The 26264-nt window shown below is 39.2% G+C and overlaps 1 long non-coding RNA gene across 2 annotated transcripts in view; it reads left to right on the top strand.

Moving 5' to 3' along the window:
• Nucleotides 1-11796, top strand: part of LOC144297935 (uncharacterized) — a 64969-nt gene extending 53173 nt beyond the window's left edge. Inside the window, exon 4 of one of the 2 annotated variants that reach the window (XR_013364884.1) lies at nucleotides 11659-11796. This is a non-coding gene — a long non-coding RNA (uncharacterized LOC144297935). Of the gene's footprint in view, nucleotides 1-3603; nucleotides 4584-11658 lie in introns of those variants that run through there. The other variant, XR_013364883.1, reaches the window with a different exon arrangement.
• The last annotated feature ends 14468 nt before the right edge of the window (nucleotides 11797-26264 follow it).

Consider the following 26264-nt stretch of genomic DNA (forward strand, 5'->3'; position numbering starts at 1 on the left):
TACCAATAAAGTTTGCACTAGTAAGCAAATTCTACTGTAGGCAACTGGGGTTTAAATGTACCGGGGAATTCTGGGAGACAGTGTAGAGCCATGAACCTCAGAATTATTTCACCTAGAGGTGAGGGAGATAGGATGCTTATACACCAATTCAATCTATTTCTTCTGTCAGTCAGTGGCTGAAGGCTTTTCCTAGTGGTGTTTATTTCATGATACTCCCAACTTTCCATGTATAGTATAAGCAGAATGGCCTTTGATGGCAAGAGAACCTCTCAAATGAAAAGAAGTAGTTGCTGGCAGTTGAGAGTTGGGCCAGCATATGTGGAAATGGTAAAGGCCAAAGTTAAGAATTTGGCTTGATAAATATCAGAAATGATGATAGGTTGATGCCCAAAATTTTACAAGCAGCTAAGGCTTAAAAAAAAAAAAAAAAAAAAAAAAAAAACAGAAATCATCCATTAAGCTTATACAAATGATACATATTGTCTAGGTCAGCACCTTTATTTTTGTATTGAGGTCACCAATGATTAAGAAGAAAACTTTCCATGAATGCTCAGTGCATTAATGGCAAATTAGTACTCCAATTTCATGCACCAGAACTCCAATATTCCCATCTATTGCACCATATACAGAAGTGATACACTTCATTCTAAAACAGATATTATCCAGGCAACAGCACCTTTTAAACTACCAGGGACAGCAAAAAAAATAAAATAAATAAGATAAAATAAAATGAAATAAAATAAAATAAAGGAGATGGATGGGGTTTGATTTTACAAACTCATATAAGAAAGTAATTGGCAGAGAAGAAAATAAAGAAATAAAAAGTCACAGTAGGAACTTTTATACACTATTGGTAGGAAGGCAAAACGGTGTAGCCACTTTAGGAAATAATTTCTCTCTCTTTTAAAAGGTTGGTTTGGGTTCCAATACTCTAATAGGGAGTTGGAATATTAAAACATAAACCTACCAAAAATTCAGCAATTCCACACATAAGTATTTACCCAAAAGAAATAAAAACTTACATTCACACAAAAGCCTATATGCCAATATTTATAGCCGCTTTTTCATTAACTATCAAAAACTGGAAACAAACTGTCAAATGTTCCCCAACCACAGAATCTGCCACACATTCAGATGTTGGAATACTACTCAGAAACAAAAAAGAATGAACTCCTAACAACACACAATAACATAGGTGAGTCCCAAATATATCATGCTAACTAAAAGAAGCCAGACTCAAAAGGCTACACTGTACAGTCCCATTTATATGACATTTTATAAAAGGTTGGACATGTGGAGAAGGGTTGACTACAAATAGTAGCACAAGGGGATTTTTGTGGTGGATATGTTCATTGTAATAGGGTTACATGACTGTACATTTGTCCAAATTCATACCTTATATGTCAAAAAGAGAATGTGGTTGTATGTATTTTTTTTTAAAGTGAACCAATCTTTTTTTAAAAAAGAGGAAATGGTAGACTCTGACAGCAGTAAGGAACCTCAGTCAAAGTCGAAAACCAAATCCATGGTACTGAGACTAAAATTCCACTCTCTTGTGCTTCAGCCATTGGCAGCAGCATTCCAGGCCCTTAGTAACTGAGACGGTCCATGATTAAAGCAAAAATATTTGCAGACTAACAGATTCTTTGAACCTCCATGAGACTACACCTCCAACTCTATGACAGAGCCAAATCATGTGGATTGATTGCAGTCCAGTACCACAAAAATGACAATCATTCAATGAGATAAATAACAAAAATTTTAAAGGCAGAATATCAGATTTTTTAAAGGATGGAAACATAACATCCACCCTGGAGACTCAGAGTCACATGGATGTAAGACTGTCTTTTATTGTACATGAAGCATTTGGATAGAGGAAGAAACACAGACTAAGGAACTGGACAAAACTGGATATGAAACCAGGTCTGACCCTGACCCGCCACATGATGAGGGCTGATCGAATGTTGGGCCTCAGTTCACCCCCTTCCTGAAGCATGCTCTTTGCCATATAACTTCACAGTTTTTCCCCTTTCTACATGGGCAGAGAGTACTTTCCCAACCCTCAACTTTGGGCTTAGTGAGGAGACATGCTATAGCCGTTGGAATGTGGATGGAAGTGACAATATGACTGTTCTGAAGACCCACCTTAAGAACTCCTAAGTTTCTGCTTGCCCTCTTGTGCTTTTGTTATCTCCACGAGAAGACCTTTTCTTGTGTCCCTAAATGAATTCAAGTGACATGGGCCATCCTGGCTACTTTTCTGATTTATGAGCAAGAATAAATGAATTCTGTTTTATGTCACTGAGTTTTGAGGAAATTTGTTATGCAGCATTACTCTGGCAATGGCTAACTGATACAATGGCCCCAGGTGAGTACTCGTATATCCCATTCACCCATTCATTCATCCCAAATAAATATTTATTGAGCACATGCAATGTGCTGAATAAAGACTAGAGCAGGTGCTGAGCACTTTGCAGAGGAATGGACCTAATTGTCTCTTCTAAGTGTGACCTAAAGTTCACTGTCATGTGGGACCAAAATGGTCTTTATTGCACATATTATGCCTGCTCTATACCTCCCTCTGCTTATACCAAAAAAAAAAAAAAGTCCATTACCAAGCTGAGTCCTATCAGGCTCCAAGTTGATTTGGGCTGTATTTATTCTGACATCTCTCACTCCATGTTCTCCTGGAATTTGCCCCTACTGACTTCCATGTCCCTAACTTAGCATTACTTGAACTATGCTCAGTTGTGGGGATCCCACAGCACTAGAGGTACTGAAGCATTTAGCTGCGGTAGGCTCTAGAGACATGCAGCCATTTAAGTAAAATTCAGCCCCTCAGTCACATTAGCCTCATTTCAAGTGCTCAAAAGCCTCATGTGGCCAGTGAATATTGGATAACACATATATAAAATATTTTTATCATCACAGAAAGTTCTATTGGACAGCATCAATTAGAGTTCTAGTATGCAAATATCACCCCTTTCCCCATCAATGGCTCATATATGCTGTCAGAATGTCATGTGCCAGTATCAGACCAACACCAATGTAGGCCCTGTTGTAGAATCTGCCTCTTTATGCTGTTTCCTTATATTGGAATAAATACTCATTGGGGTCTCCAGACTTTCTCCCTGAAGCTGGGCTTCTGTTGTAAGCCTTACCCCTGCCAAGTCCATTCCAATTCAAGTTCTTTTCCTTCTGCAGGAAATTTCTAATATCTCATGAAAATCGGACAATACATATAGTAAGACAGAGAGAGAAATATCACCCAACTTCACCTCAGATCCAGCTAGACAGGACTGCAGTCATGTGGGAGTTAAAATGGAAATTATAATGTTCAGATGTTGAGGTGAAGAATAAACACAATAATATGTATATAACATGTCCAGTGTAGGAATAGGAATATAGTAGATATGAAGAAATAATGCATTTCTCTCTAGTCATCTCAATTGTACTAAAATTGGGTATACTTTCCTGGATGTCAGGGATTGGCTGATTCTATCATGGTTTCTAATTAAAGCCACTCTGAAAAGTTCATGGGTGACTGGGAATTATAGCATAAGCAAAACTGTCAAGTAGGACTCACAATTATCTCCCTTCCAGGGCACCAAGCTCTTATCCTTTTGCCACTGGAGGAGTAGAAGACAAAAGAAATTCCTGACTGGAGAGTCCCAACTCGAACTCCATGGCCCCACTAAATAATTTCAAATGGCTCTGAAGGAATACCCAGTTCTTCCCTTGGCTGCCTGGAGATTTCATTATTTCAGAAATGTAACAACATGGCCATGAAAAACACCTCAACATCTCAACCACCTCTCTCTTGATCTTCCTCTCTTAACTTTTGGGGGTTTTAAAAGATTAAAATAGGAGGCCTAGTTGGGAAGAATAAGGTCTGCCTTGAAGGAAGAAGAGTTAACTAAGAACAAAGCTACAGGAGGGTTTCTGTTTTGTTTTCTTTTAAGCTCTTCGGAATTTTTGGTCTTGGACAGACAGATCAGCACAGCACATTGCTCCCAAGTTTCCAACCCCAAAATATTTTTCTTAATTTTAAATCTTTGAAAAATAAATGCTACATTTGTTTCATGATTTTTTTACTACTGAATATGATGGAAAGAGAATGCTAGCTCCTGTCTCTTGTCCCCCCAAAAGAAGTTAGGCCAATGGAAAAATCTGAGACTGCTTTTTTTCCTACCCATCTATTGAGATTTTTTTAAGTTTACCACTCAGAAAATATCCCTATTTGAAAAGAACTTCATCCCTGGTACTTATGGCTTTGATGACTAGATTTGAAGAAAAAAAAAAATTCTAAAGTAAGTAAACCCTCAGACCTTCCAAGATTCCAGAACCTAAATACCCCAAGATGCTTCCTCTTAGAGGAACTGGAAGAATAAATTTTCATTTGCCATTCTCTGAAAATGCTGATCACCAGAACAAATGCCTTTGAATAGGACTTTCATTTGGCATCAATGTCCACAATAGCCAAACTGTGGAAGGAACCTCGGTGTCCATCGAAAGATGAATGGATAAAGAAGATGTGGTCTATGTTTACAATGGAATATTACTCAGCCATTAGAAACGACAAATACCCACCATTTGCTTCAATGTGGATGGAACTGGAGGGCATTACGCTGAGTGAAGTAAGTCAATCGGAGAAGGACAAACATTATATGGTCTCATTCATTTGGGGAATATAAAAAGTAGTGAAAGAGAATAAAGGGGAAAGGAGCGAAAATGAGTGGGAAATATCAGAGAGGGTGACAGAACATGAGACTCCTAACTCTGGGAAAGGAACAAGGGGTAGTGGAAAGGGAGATGGGTGGGGGGATGGGGTGACTGGGTGACGGGCACTGAGGGGGGCACTTGATGGCATGAGCACTGGGTGTTCATGCTATATGTTGGTAAGTCAAACTCCAATAAAAAAAAATATACAAAAGAAATAGGCATTTCAAAGTTCAACACATCTCATAATACTGTGCACCACATTTCCCAGCTAATTAAACTCTTGTTTACTCTTTTTTTCTAATTTTACATTTTCTCCAATTTATTTTGTATATAGTAGCAATATTCCTATTTTTTCATTTTCTTTCTTCTTTCTGTGATATATAAGATCCCTGCCTCTCCTCCGGAATTTGCCATCTCAGTAAATAGCTAAACCATCTGCCCCAGAAGCTCAAGCCATAAATATAGGACACATCCTTGATTTCTCTTTTCTCTATGGCCAACATCCAATCTGTCAATATGGCCTACTGAATTCGCCTCCAAAACATTTCCTGGATCCATTTACATCTATTTCCTCCCTTCCACTACACCTTGCTTCAAGACAACATTATCTTTGCAATGACCTACTATATTAACTGATCTCTCAACTTCCACTTTTGTTCTTCTATAATCCATTCTTCACAAGCTGCTAGAATGATCTTGTAAAATATAAGTTTATCTCACTGTCCTGTATAAACTCACCAATGGCTTCCCTTGAGACATATACTGAAGTCAAAATTTCTTAGAACAACTTACTGTGGCTCTGAAGGACCTAGCTTACACATACCATTCAACCTTACCTTTCTGGGCTCATTTCCTATCATTGTCCCCTGTTCTCTACACTCCAGCACACTGGATTTTCTTTTGCACTTTGAATTTGCCAACTTTCTTCTTGCTTTAGACCATTTGCATTGGCTCTTCTGTCTTCCTGAGATAGCCTTCTCTTATAACTCTGAATAATCAACTCATTCTTGACCTTCGAGTGAATATCATTTCAAAGAGGACTTCCCTGACTACTGATTGTAATGTAGCTCTCCAGTCATTTTGGATTCCATCTCCCCAAAGGGTATTTTTATAGTACTTATCAGTGGCTAATATTTGCTAATTTCTATGCTTATTGTCTATTTCTCTCCAATTATAGCAAGGATTTTGTCTGTCTTATTTACAACTATATCCCCAGCACTTAGAACTGCAACTAGTATACACAGTAGGTGCTAAATATATATATTTTTAGTGAAAGAGTGAATAGCCCTCCCCTAATATTTTATAATCTGAATAGTAGAGGAGAACAGGGAATAGGCTAATTCCTTTGAAAAAATATCCTTCACCTCAACCAGAGAGAAGTGACTCTCTTTCAACAGATAGGAAGGGAAACAAAGTCAACACTGATTTAGTGCTTACTCTGTGCCTAGCATTGTGCTTAATCCTTGGAATGCATTATGTCACTTAATCCTTCCTTATAAGACTCCTTTCGAGTGGGGACTAGTATCTGCATTTTAAAAATAAAACTCTGGGGATCCCTGGGTGGCGCAGCGGTTTAGCGCCTGCCTTTGGCCCAGGGCGCGATCCTGGAGACCCGGGATCGAATCCCATGTCGGGCTCCCGGTGCATGGAGCCTGCTTCTCCCTCTGCCTGTGTCTCTGCCTCTCTCTCTCTCTCTGTGTGTGTGTGACTATCATAAATAAATAAAAATTTAAAAAAAATAAAAATAAAAATAAAACTCTGAGAGTGACTATAGTAGGAGCTATTTCACTGATCTGATCCCATACAGACCTAGCTACTGTGAATAACGGCTGCTAATGCTCAAGAGCTTCCCCCTTCTCCTAATAATTGCCTTCTTATGACAGAAACACCTCACAGGGAGATTGCACCCTTCCATGGCAGCCCCTAGACAAAAACTTAAGACTCAATGACATAAGGATACAAAAAAAAAAAAAAAAAAAACCACCTCTCTGGGGACCAACTCTGGTACAATTTGCACTCCAGTGTTCCCTGTGGGATTAGGCTGAAGCTAGATTTCTGAAGCCAGATTCTATATTCTTGCTTAGCATCTTCCCTGCCTCTCTCCTGCTTCCTTCATTCTATTTCAGATTTCTCCTGAGAGTGTTCTCTTAATAAATCATTTGCACAAAAATCTCTATCTCAGGCTCTACCTCTAAGGAATTTGACCTAAGACACTTAGAGGGGGGAAAAAATCATATACTCAATGTTAGAGAGTTAATAAGTGGTGGAGACAGAATTCAACCACAGGTGTGTAGGACCCCATGCTCTAACCACTTCACTGCACTGCCTCCCTTGGAAGCTCATCTTTATGCCTAGGGAGGACTGACATGAACCACTTTAGTGTGAGAGTTTCTGAAATATGCCCAAAGGAAGAAAAAAAAAAAAAAGCCTGCAGTAAGAGTTAGTGGTCTTTCTATTCCCAAGATTCCTATCACTGACAGGCCTAGGATGTAAAAAGGAAGATGTAAAAAAAGAAAAGGCAACAGTAATAGTTAAGGGAATGACTCTGTCTTTTTTATATCTAAAAAGCCAACTGTCTATTCCATAACCGTGAGCACATTACCGGAGCTCTCCATCTCAGTCACCTTACCTATAAAATAGAGATAGTTCCTATGGTGGAAAGTCATGTTGCAATTTCTATAGGTAGAAGATACTCAATAAATGAAGCTAATATTTTCCAAAACCGCAAGGGTTACTAATTCCAAGGCTTTCCTAAGGCTAGAGCCCTAAATCTCCAACATGTTCCCCACAGCTCCCATTCTCCTGGTTTTTGGCATACATCTCACAAGTTGGCTTAATTAGTTAAGCAAAGGCTAGGGGCTGCCAATGGGCTGGATGCTGAGGGGAAATCACCTCTCTGGCTTTTGTCTGAGGCATCTGGCCCCACGTAAGCATGCTACAGGGAAATAGTGCTGTATTTACCTCTTCCAAGTGATGCTACAAGGATTAAGAGAATTACACGTGGCCCAACTGTATGGAAAGTTATGGAGGTATCTTCTGGCATATCTCTTGTCCCTCTGACATAAGAAAAGAAAATGAGCATACCTCAAACTCATGTAATACCTCTTAAATGCCTGGTTGAGTCATAGAAAATATCATCTTCATTATCATAGTTAATGTCCCCTATGCCAAGTACCTTACAATCATTATTCTGTTTAACCCAGTAGGCCTGAATTTGTCAATACTCCTGTCCATTCTCAGAGAAAACAAAGGCTTGAAGCAATGGTTGTCAAATATTGGCATGTACCAGAATCACCTGAAGGGGTTTTTAAATAAGAGTCTCTGATTAAGTAGGTTTGGAGGCAGGGACCGAAGAATTTGCATGAGCCACACCCTGAGAACCACTGGCTTGGAAAAATTACAAAATATTTCTGAAATTTTAACCCTTCAAAGAGTCTGTTTACATTCTAAAGCCTCTGCTTTTGACTATAGAAGGGAAATCCTTGCTTAATCATAACCAGAGATGTGCTGGCACTTATCACAAGAGCCGATTGTTACCACCTCTTCCCAACTTCATATTCAGAGCTATCACATTAGCTTGAAATCAGCTATGGTAGGAGTGAGTATTTACACCATGGAAATTGGCAAGCACTACAAATCAGGGTTTGGTTTTTTTTTTCCCAAGACATCACTTGTGAAACTTTCAGTAGTATGTCACTGGGCAAGGCCATGCCTGCAGATTCCTCTTCTCACTCTCCATCCTCTCAGAAGGAATTCATCAGTGACCAAAGATGATGATCGTGGCTAGGACAGTGGCTCCATCAATATAGTCTTACAAGTTTTTAATACCACATTCTCAAGTAAGTCCATTTCTTTATTTCAGTACTTCTTTAAAAAGGAAAGTTATCAGGGACACCTGATAACTGGCTCAATCAGTTAAGCATCTGACTTCAGCTCAGATCATAATCTCAGGATCATGGGATTGAGCCTCACATTAGGCTCTCTGTTCAGCAGGGAGTCTGCTTGTCCCTCTCCCTCTGCCTTTCTGCCCCCACTCCAGTGTGCATGCACTCTTTCTCTCTCCCAAATAAATAAAATCTTTTAAATAAATTAAATGAAATTTAACAAAAGGAAAGTGATCAATTTCCATATAAAATTGCTCCACTGGAAATCGTGGTAGGCACAAACCAGCCCTACCGTGGCAAGCTTCTGTGTGAAGTCATCTCACTCACCCTAAGCCTTCATTTATATTTCTAACAAATATTTTTGAGCCTCTACTCTCTGCTAGGCACTAGATTTGACAAAGAAGAGAAAACAATAGTCTCTCAGATAGGCTTGAGGAAGAACTATTCCAAATTTTCAAATAGGAAAAATCTAAAAGAAACCTTTATCTGGGAATTCCATTAAGGCTCAGATTTCTATTGGGCAATACATTCATATATGTGGTACAAAATTCTAAGGGTACAAAAGGATATACAGTAAAATATGTCTCTTTCCCACCTTTGTCTTCCTTCCATCCCTGCCCTGGAAAAAAAATGCTATTTCCATTTTTGTGTGTGAGTGTATCTAAAGATTTTGTACACATACAAATACATTTTTTTTCTTTTTTTACACTGATGATAGCTCACAACACAAATTTTTCTGCACCCTGCATTTTTTCCATAACAATATATCTTGGATATTATCCCAAAGCAGTACATACAGAAATATCTGCCTCATTCTTTTTAACCACAGCATGATATTATGTGGTATACCATAATATATATACCCCGTCCTCTACTAACAGGCATTTAGAATTGTTTCCACCATTTTGCAGTTGAATAGTCCCACCATGAATAATGCTGTGTATTCATCATTTCATTCATGTGTAGTTATTTCTGTAGGATAAATTTTTAGAAGCAGAATTATAAATCAAAGAATATTTGGGATTTTAGAAGCTATTACCAAACTGTCCTCTAAATCGTTTATACCAATTTACATGGCCACGAATAATATATGAGAGTTCCAGTTTCTTTACGTATTAAATATCTAGATGTTTGCTAAATGGGAAGTGAAAACTATCTTATTATAGTTTTAATATGCATATTTATCATTATGAATGAAATTAGGTGGCTTCTTATATATGCAAAATATATTTGTTTCATTAATTTGCTTTTTAGTGAATTACCTAATCATATATTTTGTCCATTTTTCTATGGGGTTTTTGGTCTATTCTTATTAATTTATAGGTATTCTTTACTATAGAAATGTCGCCTTTATCTAACATGAATTGTAATTTTTTCTAAATGATTATTATAAACTAAAAACAAACAAACAAGCAAAAGTTAATCACAGCAACTTTCTCCTTTAGCCTATGAACTACCCCATACACTAAAATACATTTGAAATGAGTAAGGGACTTTGGATCCAGAAGCCACAGATGATATTATAAATATATATCCCCATTTAAAAAATACCTCTCTAAAATTGTGGCAAAAGGCAAAATCTCTGACCAGAGCACTTGACAGTAAAAGTGTAGAATTTCACTCTTGAACTAACAAAGAAAAGAATCTCAGAGTCCTAGACCATGAGAAATCAGAGAGGGGCCAGCCTTGGCCCACTGTCACAGCAAGTGTCAGAGTGGATTGCTAGGATGGTCTTGGGAAACTCTCTTACTTGTTTATTTTTGAATGCCTTTGAGAGCTCATGAGGAAAGCTTAGATAAGAGCAGGCAGGGTTAGAGATGGTGACACCACTAGCCGTGGGGCTCATATAGGTCTTTTAAAAGACTCTATGACCCCACTCCCCTAACCTTGTTGTCCCAAACATATTTGCAAACTGGAAAAGGAGACAGTGTTAATTATCTCCACACATGTCCCTGGATGTCTGGGCTTAGTTTTGATGGCAGCTTTCTTTTATGATTCAACAAATATATCTCTCACAAATAAGCAACTTTCTGTTTCAGCATAGGCTTGGCAGCTCTGAGCTCATGTCAGAGCTGTCTGGGTTGTCCCTCATTCCAAATTAAGATTTTCTTAAGCACTGTTTTCAGAAGGTGGGGGTTGCTCTTGTTTATTTCTGATAATCAAGTTTAACAAAGTCTTCTGGCTAAGAAAACACCATATAAGCCTCTAAATCCCAAGCAAGCTCAGTAGAAACCTGGAGGAGAGAAGATAAAGCTCTCAACAGGCGCCAATGTCCTGGGGCTCAGATCTTCAGGCCAGCATGAAATCCACACTCCAGGGGGCTAAGAAATAGAACCCTAGTCTCTTTGAAAAGCAGTCAGGAGACAATATCTCCTGGAAAAACTGGCAACCAAGGCCCTAGCTGCGATGGAGAACATCTAAAAGGGTAGTCATTGATCTAGTTTCAAGGCTCTTCTGTGCTCCCTACCACAAAACAACATCGCCCAACAATGCAGATAGAAATGAATCATAGGCTGAGCTTATGTTATGCAAAAACCAAAATGTAAAAAAGGAGCTTGGCACTCTAAAGGCAAGCATACCTCTCAATTTCATAAAGATGTGGTAGTGTTTCATGCTTCCTCTACTCCCATGATTCCTCTCATGGAGTGTAACACACAGTAGATGTTCAGTGGATACAAATGACCAAATAGGCCCTCCCACAAAATGCCCCAAATGGTTCCAGGAATATTTTCCTCTCTCCTGTACTCCCAGCCCTATCCTACCCATTCCAGTTACCTTACCTTTCAGGTCTTCCTGGATATTTATTTTAGTCATTACTGATCTTTCTCTGGGTTCTTCCTACTTCTTGCATCAAAGTCTGAACTCAGCAGTTACTACAGTCCACTTTATGTAATAATTGACTTCTTTGTGAATCTTGACATCACAGCTACCTAAGAAGCTCCTTGAGCAGAAGAATATTTCTATGTTTCAGACAGCGTGCAGGAAAAAACAAGTTTTGTTCTCTAAGGTCCAGGTTTCTCATGGTATATCCTCTGACTTCTTTATCTTTCAGGATTCAGCAATGCCTTCCATTAGCAAGCTTCCTCTGAGTCCCTGTTATTTATCTTCAAGACTATCTGGTGATTTCTGATACATTGACTGGACTATCTATCAGTGAGTGCTGCACATAAATCGCTCCTAGAACTTCGTGGTTTCATACACCAGCCCATGGGCTGTGCCCAGCTGTGCCTGCTCTTGTATCTGTGGTCAGCTGTGTAGATGCTAGCTGGTCTAGGATGGTCTCAGCTGGGCTGATTGGCTCCACTCCATGTGCATGTGGTCTCTATTCCCCAGCAGGCCAGCTTGAGATTGCTCACAAAGCAGCTGTGCCAGGTTGTGAGTGAAAGAGAAAGTGGGGCAGGGACAGGACTTGTACAAGGACCCTTAGAGTCCAGGCTGAAAACTAGCACGAGGTCACTTTTGCCACCTTCTATCAGTCAAATCAAGTTACAAGACTAGCCTGGATTTAAGAGTGAGAAAAATGGACCCTTCTGGATAAAAGATGCTGCAAAGTCACCTCACAGAGGGGCATGACACAGAGAGGGGTGAAGAGTTGGGGCCATATTTATACTCAGTCCTCAACAGTCTCCCTTACCTGACTATAAACTCGTTGAGGACAGATACAGTGTTCTGTTCATTGTTATATCTCCAGCCCCTAGAACAAAAGTGGCACAAAACTGTCTTATTTGTTAGATGAATGTATGATTTAATTTAATAATGCTGAAAAGAAAGTCAGGATGAAAACTCTAAGGATTGAGCACCTATGAAAATTTGGACATTCTACTTAATCTTTCCAATTGTATTTCGTTGGTTTCAAGAGCAGAATCTCAGGGCAACTAGACCATTGGTATTGACTACTTTTTACTCCATCTATATGCTAGGCACTCTCCTACATGTTCTTTATGTCAATAAATTGTTATGCGGACACTTGGAAGTACACACTATCATTATCATCTCCTGATTTACAGATGAGGAAACTAAGGCACAGAGAGATTAAGTAACTACCAATATTTCACAGTTCAAAAAAGCAGAGGTCAGATTTGAACCATCTTTTCTGGCTCTAAACTACACTGTATCTTAAGTCGTGCGGTTCATACCATCTTTCTTCATCTTGGCTACTAGACAAGTTCCCTACTTCACCAGAGTTGTCCAATACAGTGGCCACTAGCCACATGGATGAGGCTATTTCGATGTAAATGAATTACAATGTATTAGCATTAAAGGTTTAGTCCTTCAGTCACACTAGCCACATTTGAAGTGCTCAAGAATCCCAAGCGGCTAGTAGCTACCGACAGGTCAGTGCAAGAAAAATCCCCATCATCAGAAAAAGTTCTATACAGCTGCACTACTCTAGAATATTCTACCCTCATAGAATTTCCCTGCAGTCACAAGGAGAAATAAACCTGAGAGGATACAGTAAGGATCAAGAGAGGATGTCCCATCATGTGGCCATTTACCAGCTCTGAAAGAAATTGGCATCTTGAGTCCTGGGGGCCTTGAAAGTAAGTATAAGCATGTGGGGGCCATTGAAACACCACAAATTGTTTCTCTAATGAATATCACTTGAGTGTGCTATTTTGTTAAAATGCAAAATTTATGAAAGCACAAAAACAAACAGTTTTTCTGAACCTATGCAATTTAATATCTTCAGAGCTCTAGGCCCTGCTCCACCCCCTTCTCAGTTTTCTCAAATGAAAATCCTTGGGATCCCTGGGTGGCGCAGCGGTTTGGCGCCTGCCTTTGGCCCAGGGCGCGATCCTGGAGACCCGGGATCGAATCCCACATCAGGCTCCCGGTGCATGGAGCCTGCTTCTCCCTCTGCCTGTGTCTCTGCCTCTCTCTCTCTCTCTCTGTGTGACTGTCATAAATAAAAAAAAAAAAAAAAAAGAAAATCCTTATACACCCAAGGTGGAGAAATACATATTTTCTGGACAGGGCAAAATGCTTAATAATGGAGGGGGGTGGAAAGGCAGAACATAGAAAAGACCAGTAAGAAACCTCCAGGTGAGAAGTGGGAGGAGCTGGAGGGCAGGACCAGAAGGGACTATTAGAACTTGCAGAACTGAAGACCTGGCCAACTCTTCTGGCTTCTCTAAATTTCACTTTGAACTTGATGTATAAATAATTCCAAACAGCTGAGGAAATTTCAGCTATGCTATATAAATATGCTGGTTTTTCTTCACTCATCTGCTTTATACTCCTTTATTTAAATCTCACGGTCTGCTGTGCAAATTTGATTAGGGTTTTTCTGAAAGTCCACTTGGCATTGAAAGTTGATAACAACAGTTGAAATTCAGAAAGCTGCCTTTCTTTGTGTCTCTATTTGCAACTTCTCACCAATATTCTGAGAGCAAGCATCAGCTAGTCAATGACTCTTCTTTCTGCATCTGGGCATTCCCAAGTCTCCTAAACTACTGAAGAATTACTGTGAGAGAGCCCTTGAGGTCATCCTTGAAGAGGATACTTTTAGTGTCTCAAAAATCAATACTTCACATTTTGGAAAATAAAAGATCAGTACAAAGGACATATGATAGTATATAGACTGACTTCAATGTCACCCTCTTTTATTATGAAGTCTGCTAAAAAATGCCCTATTTTTTATGGTTTGCAAAACATGATGAACTTCCAAAAATGAAACCTCAACCTACTAATCATGGATAGTTTAATAATCTGATATATTCCTTTACTGTAATTCAGCCTCTTGCCTTTTCCTCTTAGGAGAATATAATTAGACCTGAACTCAGACGGCAAGAATGTAAAATCTCTTTAGAAAAAAGAATGCAATCTGTGCAGGAAGATGTACTCCTAATTTTAGGACACTACTCAAATGCACTTGAACAGGTTCAGAAAGTTTTTGTGGTTAGATGCCCCACCTTTCCCATCAGGATGGTCATTTAATGCCTGTCATATTTTCACTTAATACTATAAGCCCCGTACATCCAGACACATATACAATCTCAGCTTTATCAGCAAAGCTTGAAAGGAATATGATCAGTGGCAAAGATTAAGGGGGCTTTACAACAGAGGAAGGCATGTTCCATGTTAATTGCTAATCGGTTTCAGCCAATATGGCACTGTGACAAGGCATCAGGCCTTATCTAACAAGAAGAGGATAGTCCTACTTTTCTGGGGTACAATATGTCTAAGCAGAAGAATCACCCAACAACCCCAGGTGACTAATTTCTCTATAAATATATTATTGACATAATAGAGGCCTTTTTAATGGGATTATAACGACCCAGACAGCTGCTCTGCTAGTCGAGGAGAACATGGTTGACAAAAAGATTTAAAGGAAAGAATAGAGGAAAACAGCAAACCTCCAGCCAGGCACACTTAAATGACCTCATTGCTTCAAAATAATAGGATCACACTGCAAATATGAAAGGAAAAGCCAATACGCTTAAAGCAATCGCTTTTTGCATGCTCTTTACATTTCTCTCTCACTGCTCAAATGAGAAGCCCCCACTCCCCTTGCGCCAGAAGCAGGCCTTCCAAAGCAAAGGCCACATTGTCTGGTATAGTGTTCTTTAAAGGAATTATGTTTGGATTTAAAGGGTCTCTAAAGTGGATACGTTCTTTGCTTCTATGGTCAGGCTAACTTTTATAATTTATATGAAATTCTTTCCAAGTTTTACTGAAAAAAAATTCTCTCAGATTCCCACTCTTCAGAAAAAATAAGCATATAAAAAGCTGATCAAAGAAAAGGAAAATTAGCTTAAAAATCACTTCCATAATTAAATCTCAATTGGATTTAAAAATAAGGGCATTAAAAAAATAAAATAAGGGCATGAAATAAAATGGTATTATCATTTTATTGTTGCACAGTAAGAAAAAATCAGAAAAAGATTATATGAAATTGTATACATTCTTTTAAATTTCTTAGAAAAGAAAACCTTAGATAAGACTTGATAGAATATAGAGTCAAATCCATGACCTATATTTCCTTATACTTATCCACAGTGTCTAGTTACTTTGACATATAAAGCATAACTAGAAATTCAGTGGAGAATGATGAAACAAAGTACATTCCCACCCTTCAAAGCTTATTTTCTATTGTGGGAATGCCTTATATTGGGACCCTGTGGAGCAGAGCCTGAGATGGGGATTCTTGTCCATGTGATTTATAAGGGAGGACTCTCGGGTGACACTTGTAAGTGTGAGGAACATAACACAGGGCAGAGGAAGGGTGAGGTTTCAGGCAATGCCACAGAAAACTGGATGTGAGAGGAACCCTCTCACTATACCACCAATCCTCTCTAGTCCACCAAAGTTAGTTTCAAGGTAATAAAACAAGAAAACTTTATAATCTCAAAGGTTTAACAAAGTAGCAGAGGAGTTTTTTTTTTCTTGCTTATATAATTTTTCAGTGCAAGTTTTCTTGATCAGATAGCTCTCCTACAAACTGATCCAGGGATCTAGGTTCTATTCCGTTGCTTCACTGTCTTCAATTACATGGTCTCTGTGGTAGAAAAAACAGATGGGAAAGCCCATAGAGGATGCCCCTGGGAAATTTCAAGGGCCTAGAAGCAGCACACATCATTTCCACCCATATTCTATTGGCCAGAACTAAGTCAACAGCCGAAATTAATTGCAAGAAAGGCTGGAAGACGCAGTTTAGTTATGTACCAGGAAGAAATGAAAGCACATTTTGGGAAACATCTAGGCAGTCTCTACCACCCCTCTCTGACTCTGTGCTCAAAAAGTCCATAAGAACGAACATGTAAATTCTAACAGAATTGAGACGACTTTGGGCTTTCATGACTACTCAATTGCACCTATGAAAAGGACTCTATCACTCAAGTGCATCCCCAGTAGCCTAGGAATAAGGGAGAAGGCAGAAGAATGGAATTGTGGAGGTGGACCAGCATGGAGCTGGTTCCCTAAATCCCATTTCTTTTAGCTGAAACAATATACCTTCCAGTCCTCTGTATAATTTGCTAATGTGGGGCCATAGAACCCACACTGGGCTAAGAGCCTGAGCCATGGGAGCCTAACTTTGATGAATCCCAAGCTTTGACATATGGCTTTTCCACTCTATGCCTCAGTCTCCTCATCTTCCAAGTGAGGTAAGGACCCAGTGATATATTTATACATCACATTGGAATTCTTTAAAGAGAGTAAGGAAACACTCTCAGAAAATTTAAGAGCTATGGCCAAAGTCACAATAACAAATTAGTGATGTAAGAAAAGCTGCAACTCAGATTTTACAGTTCCTAACTTGAGACCATCCACTATACTGTAATACCTTTCATATCAAATGTGAAAGGTTGTTGAAAAGTATAAGTCACTGCCTATGTGTAAGGTGAAATTGTTCTTGTTGCACTTATGTGGGTAATCCTTTCCGGGAGGAAATTTGGGAGTCCATGAAGGAAATTTCCCCAATCAGCCTACATGTCTAAAGATATTTAAGGCACTGGCAATTCCCAGGACATCACAATAAAGTCATTAGCCTATTTGCCCGAGATGCTGGCTTCATACTGAGAAAACAAACATCTCTTCCAAAAGGAAGGTCTGCAGGCTGGAGCAACCAAATGATAAAAAGTGGGACCATAAGGATGCCTGGGTGGCTCAGTCAGTTAAGTGCCTGACTCTTGACTTCAACTCAGGTCATGATCTTGGGGTTGTGAGATTGAGCCCTACCTCAGGCTCTGTGTTGTACATGGAACCTACTTAAGACTCCCTCTCTCCCTCTCCATCTGCCCCTCCCTTCACTCTTTAAAAACAAAACAAAACAAAACAAAAATAGTAGGGTCATAATAAAACAATGAATTATAAATTGTGTTTAGAAGCCCTAAAATAGACTGGCCCAGTAATTTTCACTCTAGGTGAACATTATTATCACATGGAGAACTTTTTTTCTTCATGCTGATGCCTAAGCCCTACTCCAAATGAAATAAATCAGAATCTTTGGTGATAGGGGCCAGGTATCAGTATTTTTTAAAGTTTCTTAAGCAATTCCACTGTGCAGCTAAATTTGGTGTTCACATTTGGATTTTCATAACATCTTTTTGGAGAGTGAGGGCCCCTCAAAAGGACATGGGGGCCAGAAGCAGGAAAATAAGAGGTCTGGGACAGGAGAAGAGCAGCTGGATAATGATGGGAACAGACATATGAAACTGCCATGAAAAGCAGTTTAAGGATCTGCCTCCGTGTGCTTCCTCCTGCCATATCCTCTGCTGGAATCATTCCTAGAACCATCCCAGGCTTATGATTGGTGTCAAGGGCACTATTGATGACAATGAATAGGAGATAAGGTCACAAGGTTAAGAATAGCCCCCATATACTGAACACTTACTACTTCTTAAGTCCATTGGGCAAAGGGCTTTACATGCATCACCTCATTTAACCCCCATAACAACAGTGTGACAACACCATGATGACAATATTGTGACAACAGACACTTTTACAGCAAGTCAAGGCTAAAAATGATATGTTAATCTGGTTTAAGCAATCCAACTAATAAGTAGTAGAGCCTGGTTTTACATCTAGACTACCCACTTACAGTTAACCAAAAATGATAGCTAGATGAAGAGACCTACTCAGTGTCTTGACCCCAGTCACCCCTCAGCATTGGAATCCTGTAAAGGACAGAGAACAAAAACTTTGAGACTTGTTTGAAATAAAACTTCCTGGGGGATTGTAAAGGCCAAAAACTATAAAAATCATAACAACAGAAAACCAAAGTAAAATTATAATAGAGTTTTTAAAAAGCCAATTGCAATAATTCCTTTGGTCCACTCATACCCAAAGCAATCAACCCTTTTAGAAATCTACATAAAATATGAAAAAAGGATATAGTATAGGAATTTTGCTGGGCTTTTTTTTCTTTCTTTCTAGAAGACAGTAGAAACCATAGGCCCAGAGTCGACCTTGGCAAAAAAATATATACATAGCTTCCAGCTTAGGAAATTTAAGCTCCATAAATGAAGGCTAGACATTCTAAGTCCAAAAGGCATTTTTCTTTTTTATTAAAAAAAAGACTCAAAATACTGGTTTCTTTCTCTGGAGAAAAAGGAAAAGTCCCATGTGCTTGGAGGACAGTTGACTTGACCAAAACTCCTCCTAAGAGAATTTTATTATTCAGGGATCTCAGGGACTTAAATTGTCTACATTCCAAGAAACCAAACCAATTATATGGATATTTATTTTAATGAACTATATATAAGCCAACCCAGTGTGGTAGACAGGTTACAAAATGGCCTCAATTCTTCACCTCTCCCTGGATCTCTGCCCTTGGCTACATAAAAGTGCAGTGCCCACCTCTTTTCTGCAGACTCAGCCACGTGATTTGTTTAGGTCAATTAAATACCAGCAGAGGTGATTTGAGCAACATCTTAAAACATACTTGAATATTTCCACTTGGTGTCTTGCTCCTCTGTTTTACATGTGAGCACACCCTAGCTAGGATTATTCAAGGGACAGACCCGTGGAACAGACCCCACTTGTCCCAGTCAAGGTCTTAGACATGTGAGGGAGTCCAGCCAAGATCAGCAAAGCTACCCAGCCAAATTGAAACCGGTAACAGGCACAGGAATAAACCCTACTGAGCCTAGCTCAGATCCACAGAACCAGCCAGCCAAACCACTGATTTGTGAACAAAAATGCTTACTGTCATATGTATCTCAGGCTTTGTGGCTACTTATTATGTTGCATTATTGTGGCAATAGATAATTGATACATCAAGTAATTAAATTTATATTTGGTATCTATTTCTAGATCTACAAATACTACCATCATTATCAATCTTCAATAAAATGTATCCCCCCAACACACACACACATACACACTTTCCCTTAGGCCTGATTCTCTCCCACCTTTTGGGATGGGTATTTTGAGATTCAAAAAATTTCCTCCGTGTCTTCTGGCAATTCAACTATCACTCATAGCCCTATCTCCCTGAAGGCAATATATCCTGTATTCCAGGGAATACAGCAGACTTGACCTTTGATTTATATCTCTTTCTTCTCCACACAACTGGAAGCTGAACTTGTTCATCGTACCAAGGCACAGAGTATGCACTCAATAAATACTACTTGCATCAATAAATGAATGAATGAAGTTTAAAAGATTTACCAAAAATGGGGTATCTATTATTCTCTTTTGGTGGTGACAGAAACCCAAAGTCAACTGGCTTCAGCAAAAACAAGTATTTAATTGATTTACATAATTGAAAAATTCCGTGGATGGCTGAATCTAAGCATTCAAATGATGCCATCCCATCAGGACCTGGTTTCTACTTGGATCTTGGTCCTGCTTTCCACTTTGTTCTTTTTTTTTTTTTCTTGACCCCTGAGCAGTATCCTAGAAGCTAGAGTCTTAACAACTTCCAACAAAAAAGAGAAAGTGTCTTTCCCAACAGTCCCAGAAAAGCCTGGATGGGTTTACTGAACTCTAATTTTATCACATATCCCTCCCTGAACTAATCACTTTGGTTGGGGAAATGCAATGTCCCAAATGAAAAGGCCCAGAGGACACAGGAATTGGGAGAAGTGAATGGTAAATAACTCCGATGAAAGAAAGTGAGGGTAAGAATTCCAAAAGAAGACATCGGGGTTAGAGTAAGTGGATGCTGAATCTACTTATGTGCCACTTTAACCACACTAAACAAGGAAAAGCACATATGAAGTTATGATACACACATGCTGTATCTGACCCAGTTTGTGCCTTACCTACAATCTCTCCACCCTTCCATAGCAACATTGCTGCAGCAACTGGATGCATGTGACATAACCTGACACTTCACCAACAGCATTATGTACCTCTCACTTTCTGTCCTAGGGCTTTCTCTGCCACAGCCATGAGAAATTCTAGCAAGAACCCAACCAGCCATTCTGATACGTATGCAAGCTTCAAACTGTTAAGGAACTAACAAGCTATGGGACACCTTGACAATGAGGGATGGGAACCAGTGGATAAGTACACCCTTATTCTCAGAAGACAGTCTTATATGGCTCCCGGTAGATCTAAACTGATCCCCAATTCCCCAGAGCTAGAACCAGCTCAATAATGCACTCTGATATTGGCTATCCCTCCCAACTTATTCCACCTTCCTCAGTTTCCTATTCTTACTCCCTGAGATCATTTCCCAAAATAACCTACCTATACACATATCCTTATCTCAGGCTCTGCTTCTCAGAAGCATCTAGGCCAATGTACATGCACACACATGCACGCACCCACACCCTTAGCTACTGCAGGAGGCTAGGAAAATACAATAAACTATTCCTTTTACTCTTCTTTTAGCTTAGAAGCCCATCCACATTTTTTCTGCCATTTTCAAATGAACCTCAATAGCTTTAATAGGTGGTTCTATAAGAAAATAAAATTATCTTGAAATGCCCCCCAAATAATTCTCCTCTGCATCTTGAAAAGGGTTCTCTCTCAAATCCAGCATAGAGCTTCAGGGTTTTTAAACAGGAAACAGCAATGGAAGAAGAAGACCAGGAAATGGGAAGAGAAGGTTGTGTGTGACGTGGGCATTAAAGGATAAATAGGATTTCCACATGCAAAGAAGTGGTGTGGGGACCACCTGAGCTGAAATATGGAAGGCACTGCTTGTATCAGAGCTGGGGAGTATGTCTGTCTCCCTAGAAAACAGAGATAATGTCATCTCATGAAACTACCACTGCCCTTCCAGAATGCCAGAGTTGCTACAAAATAAGTGGAAATGGTATCTATTCTCATATTGCCTAACATACACAGCATACAAAACACTACTCTTGAAAGTTGCAGAAAATACAAAGATCAAGACATATTTAACATCTATTACACATGTAACATATAACATAAGTTGGCGTTTTTTAAAGGACAAAGACTCTTTAGCTATGTGAGCAAAGGATGAGAACAGGTGATCTGCTTCAGAAAAAATCAGATTGGGTAATAAAGGGGGACCTGGACATCCCCATTAGTCAAAGATATGCAAATTAAACAAGATACATTTTTCTATCAAAATAACCATACCAAGAGTTGTAGCCCTATGTGCTGTCAATGAGACTGTAAGTTGATACAATATCCTGGAAAGCCTCTGACAATAATGCCAAGATCCTGAAATTCTTTCATTTTCTTTAATTACACAATTTCATCTTTAGGAATCTATAACAAATAATCCAGACACAGAAAAAAAATCTGAATTTATAATTATCATACCCATTTGCAACATTATTATAATAGGAAAAAATAGGGAATCTGACCTTCTAATAAGAGAATTCTAAAGCAAATTTTAACCTGTTAATACACTATGCTATGTAGCCATTTAAATGATATTTATCAAAGATTTACAATAATATGTTTAGCATCATATGAAATAAATATGAAATGAAAAATCATAAGAAATATATATGCAATATGACCAAATTATATAGGAAGGATAGCAGCATATATATAAAAGTTTACTTAAAAGTTTTAAGTTTACTTAAAATGTTAACAGGAATTTTCTTTGAGCAACAGTAAAATACTTTTCTATATTTTTACATGTTCTATGTTAAGTACATACCTAATGAGAAAACTTTTGTTATTTATTTAAAATAAAGGATTATTGATTTCAAATTGCATTTATATGGTGAAGACTAAAACCATATAAAAATATATCTACTTGTGAACCAGTATAAGGAAAAAAACACAAAAATATAAACTATTGTTGCATTAAGATCCAAGGACCAGAGTGTTTTTTATTTCCATTACACTTCCTCCTGACATTGTTTGCAAACCCCTGCCCCCACACACATTGATTCAAAAATGGGTGGTTACTCTGCTCTGCAGAGATGGGTAGACAGATCCTAAGACCAGAATCAAGTCATGGCCCTGGGAATCCTGGAGAGTCAATGATCATGAATGTAAAATCAAGGACATACCCCACATCTGGATTAAGGAGGGTCCAGGGAATAGGAAGATTTATTCCTGGTCACTCCCCCAGAACTTAAAAGCATAGGCTTTTTGACTATAAGAATCTATTGTTCTGGCAGGACACTCAAGACACAAAACCAAGGGAGAAAAGTCCCAGGGCGTATAACCATATTTAGGTGTATAAATGCATACATTCTCAAATAATAGCGTTAAATGGATTTGGCCACACCATGGACATGACCATCTCAGAAAGAGCCCAGCTTCCTACCTTTGGACCCAGTTTAACAGTAATAACCACTTCAAATTTCTGGATAACAAATACAATTCAAATACTAGACTCCAAAGTGAAGAACTCTGGGGAAGGAAGGAGCTTGAGTTAGGCCCAACTGCCGTTCAATTTACTGAAAGCTTCAAAATATTACCAAGTCTCTGTTTGAAATGCGTCAGCAACGGTTCATTTTTTTCCTTTTTATCAAAACACATTTAGACTGTGGTGAATGACAGCATAAATCTTAAATAGAAAAGATACAAGAAAAAAAGACCACCCGGGTAGAACATAACTGTAAATGTGTCCATAAAACTATATTTGAATTCTGATCTTATACACAGAAATGCATTTAACCTTCCCAGCAAGACGCTTTCACCAACTTCCAAAGAAAGTGTTACCAATTAAGCTAAAGAAACTTTAAGAGTCAATTTTAATTACACCAAGAGATGCTCCAATCACTTCCCAGCTCCAGCTAAAGTTTTTACTAGAGATGGCTGGAACCAATTTACGTGCTTTTATGTTGCGTCTAGACTTTAATAAGCAGTTCAAGCACGAAGCAAGCCGATGCCAGCACCAAGCAGGCTGCAGGATACCCTGCACATAGAAATACAATAGCCTGCAGGTTCCCTCCCAGGCCCTTCTTACCGCTATCAGAGAATCTCTGCCATGTGGTTTCAAAAGCAACAGGATCCAGCCTTTGTGATAAGATTCACAATCCTTTTCTTTAACCTAGTTCAAGTTTGCCTCCTCAATACCAAATGCCTCATAAGATCATTGACTCTAGCCTTTCCCTTATTCTTAACAAAAACTGGGGAAATGGAGATAAACGATTTGGGGGACAGGTGCCGACCACCCAGGACAAAGCAACTGGAGGCAGGAGTCCAGCCGTGACCAACCGATAGAGTGAACTTTGGAGAGAGGTGGCCCCCTGAACTGCCATTCCCATATCTGTAAAATGGGATTCCTACCTCGAAAGTTTGGTGTGGATGAAACACAACACTCTGCAGCTGGTCAGTTTTCATGAGGCGAGGCGTCATGTGCCAGCAATCTCCGCAAGGAAGCAGTGCCTTCAGGAGAAAACGGGTAGGGGGTCATTGGGCAGGAAAGGGGAAGAAATTGGGCAAAGGCTGAAATTTCCCCCCAATTCCCAGCCTCTGCCTGATCCCCTGGGGAGCTCTAGAGCCTAAATTACTGTCCTGCATTAAGGCAAAGCAGCCGGGCTTTCGTCCCAATAGGTACTTGGCCACAAATGGCTAAGCTGGAGTTGGTAGGAAATGCAAACTCCCAGGCCCTCACAGTTCTTAGGTGGTGAGGTGGCTCCAAGTGCCCAGAGGCAACCTTCTGAAAGCAAGGTTCAAGCTGTTGGCAGAAGCTGCTAGGTGCACCCAGCAGATAAAAGCCATCTGGGCAGAGCACAACATGCACCTCACTTTATAAAGTATGTTGGGGAAGTGTCACACCAACAACAACTGCCAACATTTTTCACTATTAGGTACAGTTTACATACATTAGCTAATGACTTATGAGATATACTGAGTTACTGTCACCATTATACAGGTGGGAAAACTGAGGCTAAGGATAAAGTACATTCCTTATACATACCCCCAGAGGTAGTAAAGCTGGGTTGAGAACCCCATTCCTGTAAGTCCAGAGGCCAAGTTCCTAATTATTGCCTTATTGCTATCTCTGAGACCTCTAAATTAAGAGCCAAATAATAACCATCTTCATGGGGTTCAAACATATAACAGCAGTGTACACAACTGGCAAGTTTTAGACACTGGGTGAAATAAAATTCTGAACAAAACTCCTTGACAAGGCTTATGTAGACTATAGGCAGACAACCTGAGACTCCTGAAACCTCATCATATATGTCTTACTTTTCTCAATAACAGAGGCTCCATAGGGAATCTGGCCAACATTCACTTAGGTTAAATATTTAAGTCTTTGGGGCCCATATTTCCAACATTTACTGTATAGTGTGGTAACTTATTGGAAGAAGAACATGCTCCCCTGATTTCATGACCATTATACACATTACCTGGAATGCAAAAGGTGCCCCCTGGAGTTGTTGAGTGCATCTGCTCTGCCTGAGTCATATAATCTTCAAGCAGCATGAACCAGATTGCTGAGCTTCATGGGGTTGGGGTTCTTTTGATCTGACATTGACCTAATGACAACAAATATCTTTGGTCATCATTGAATGTCACATAATTACTCTCAGACAAAAACAATCTTGTTAATTACTAAATTCTAGCATTTGCAGACTTATATTTTCAGAAATTCATTCATTCATTCATTCATTCATTCATTCATTCATTCATGGAAGACACAGACAGAGACAGAGGAGCAGAGACACACAGGCAAAGGGAAAAGCAGGCTCCCCATAGGGAACCCAATGCAGGACCCAAGGATCATGCCCCAAGCCGGAGGCAGAGACTCAACCACTGAGCCACCCAGGCGTCCCTATTTTCAGAAATTTATATATAAAAATGCAAAAGCTATAAGTGGTAAGTTTTAGATGGAACTATATGAAGTCGCCATTTTTGTAGTTTAAGAACAATGGAGTATCAAGTTCATATGGTTCAATCTCACAGGTCACTTAAAGCAGAAAAAAATCTTTATGGTCCTTTCAAATGCCTGAATGATGTGCAAAATGAATAAACATGCACGGTTGTTTGTTAAAACTAATGCTGTCTTTCACCAGGGTGATGGAGAAATGAATGAATAACTAAAATTAGAAGCAAATAGTCTAGAGACTTTGGGCCTACCAAACATTTTAGCCAAATAAGGAGAAAAGGACACTGATTTACGTTTTCTCTAATTGGCCTTATCAATATAGTCTTAATTGGTAGGTAAATAGACCAAAGGAAAGTGGCAAAAAGAAAAAGAAATAAATCATAAGCCTACGTAACTTTCAAACAAATGCTACATGCACCTAGCCCCCTTCTCTCACACCTACTGCTGCAGCTTATTATGAATTACAACAGTCCTCCCTTATGAGTAGGGGATACAGTCCAAGATGCCCAGTGGATGCCAAAAACCATCAATAGTACCAAACCCTATATATACTATACACACGTACCTATGATAAAGTTTAATTTACAAATTGGGTACAGTAAGAGAGTAACAAAATAAAATTGAACAATTATAATAATATACTGTAGGGGCACCTAGGTAGCTCGATCAGTTGAGTGTCCAATTCTTGATTTCAGTTCAGGTCATGATCTCAGGATCATGAAATAGAGCCCCACATTGGGCTCTACACTGAGTGTGGAGCCTACTTAAAATTCTCTTTTTCCCTCTCTCTCTGCCACTCCCCTCCTCATTCACATGCACTCTATAAATCAATCAATCAATCACTGGAATAAAAGTTATGTGAATATGGTCTCTCTCAAAATATCTTATTTTACTGTACTCACACTTCTTGTGATGATGTGAGATGATAAAATGCCTTCATGATGAAATGAAGTGAGGTGAGTGACATAGGCTTTGTGGCATAATGTTAGGCT

This window comes from Canis aureus, chromosome 26 (genome assembly GCF_053574225.1).
Source record: "Canis aureus isolate CA01 chromosome 26, VMU_Caureus_v.1.0, whole genome shotgun sequence".
NCBI lineage: Eukaryota > Metazoa > Chordata > Mammalia > Carnivora > Canidae > Canis > Canis aureus.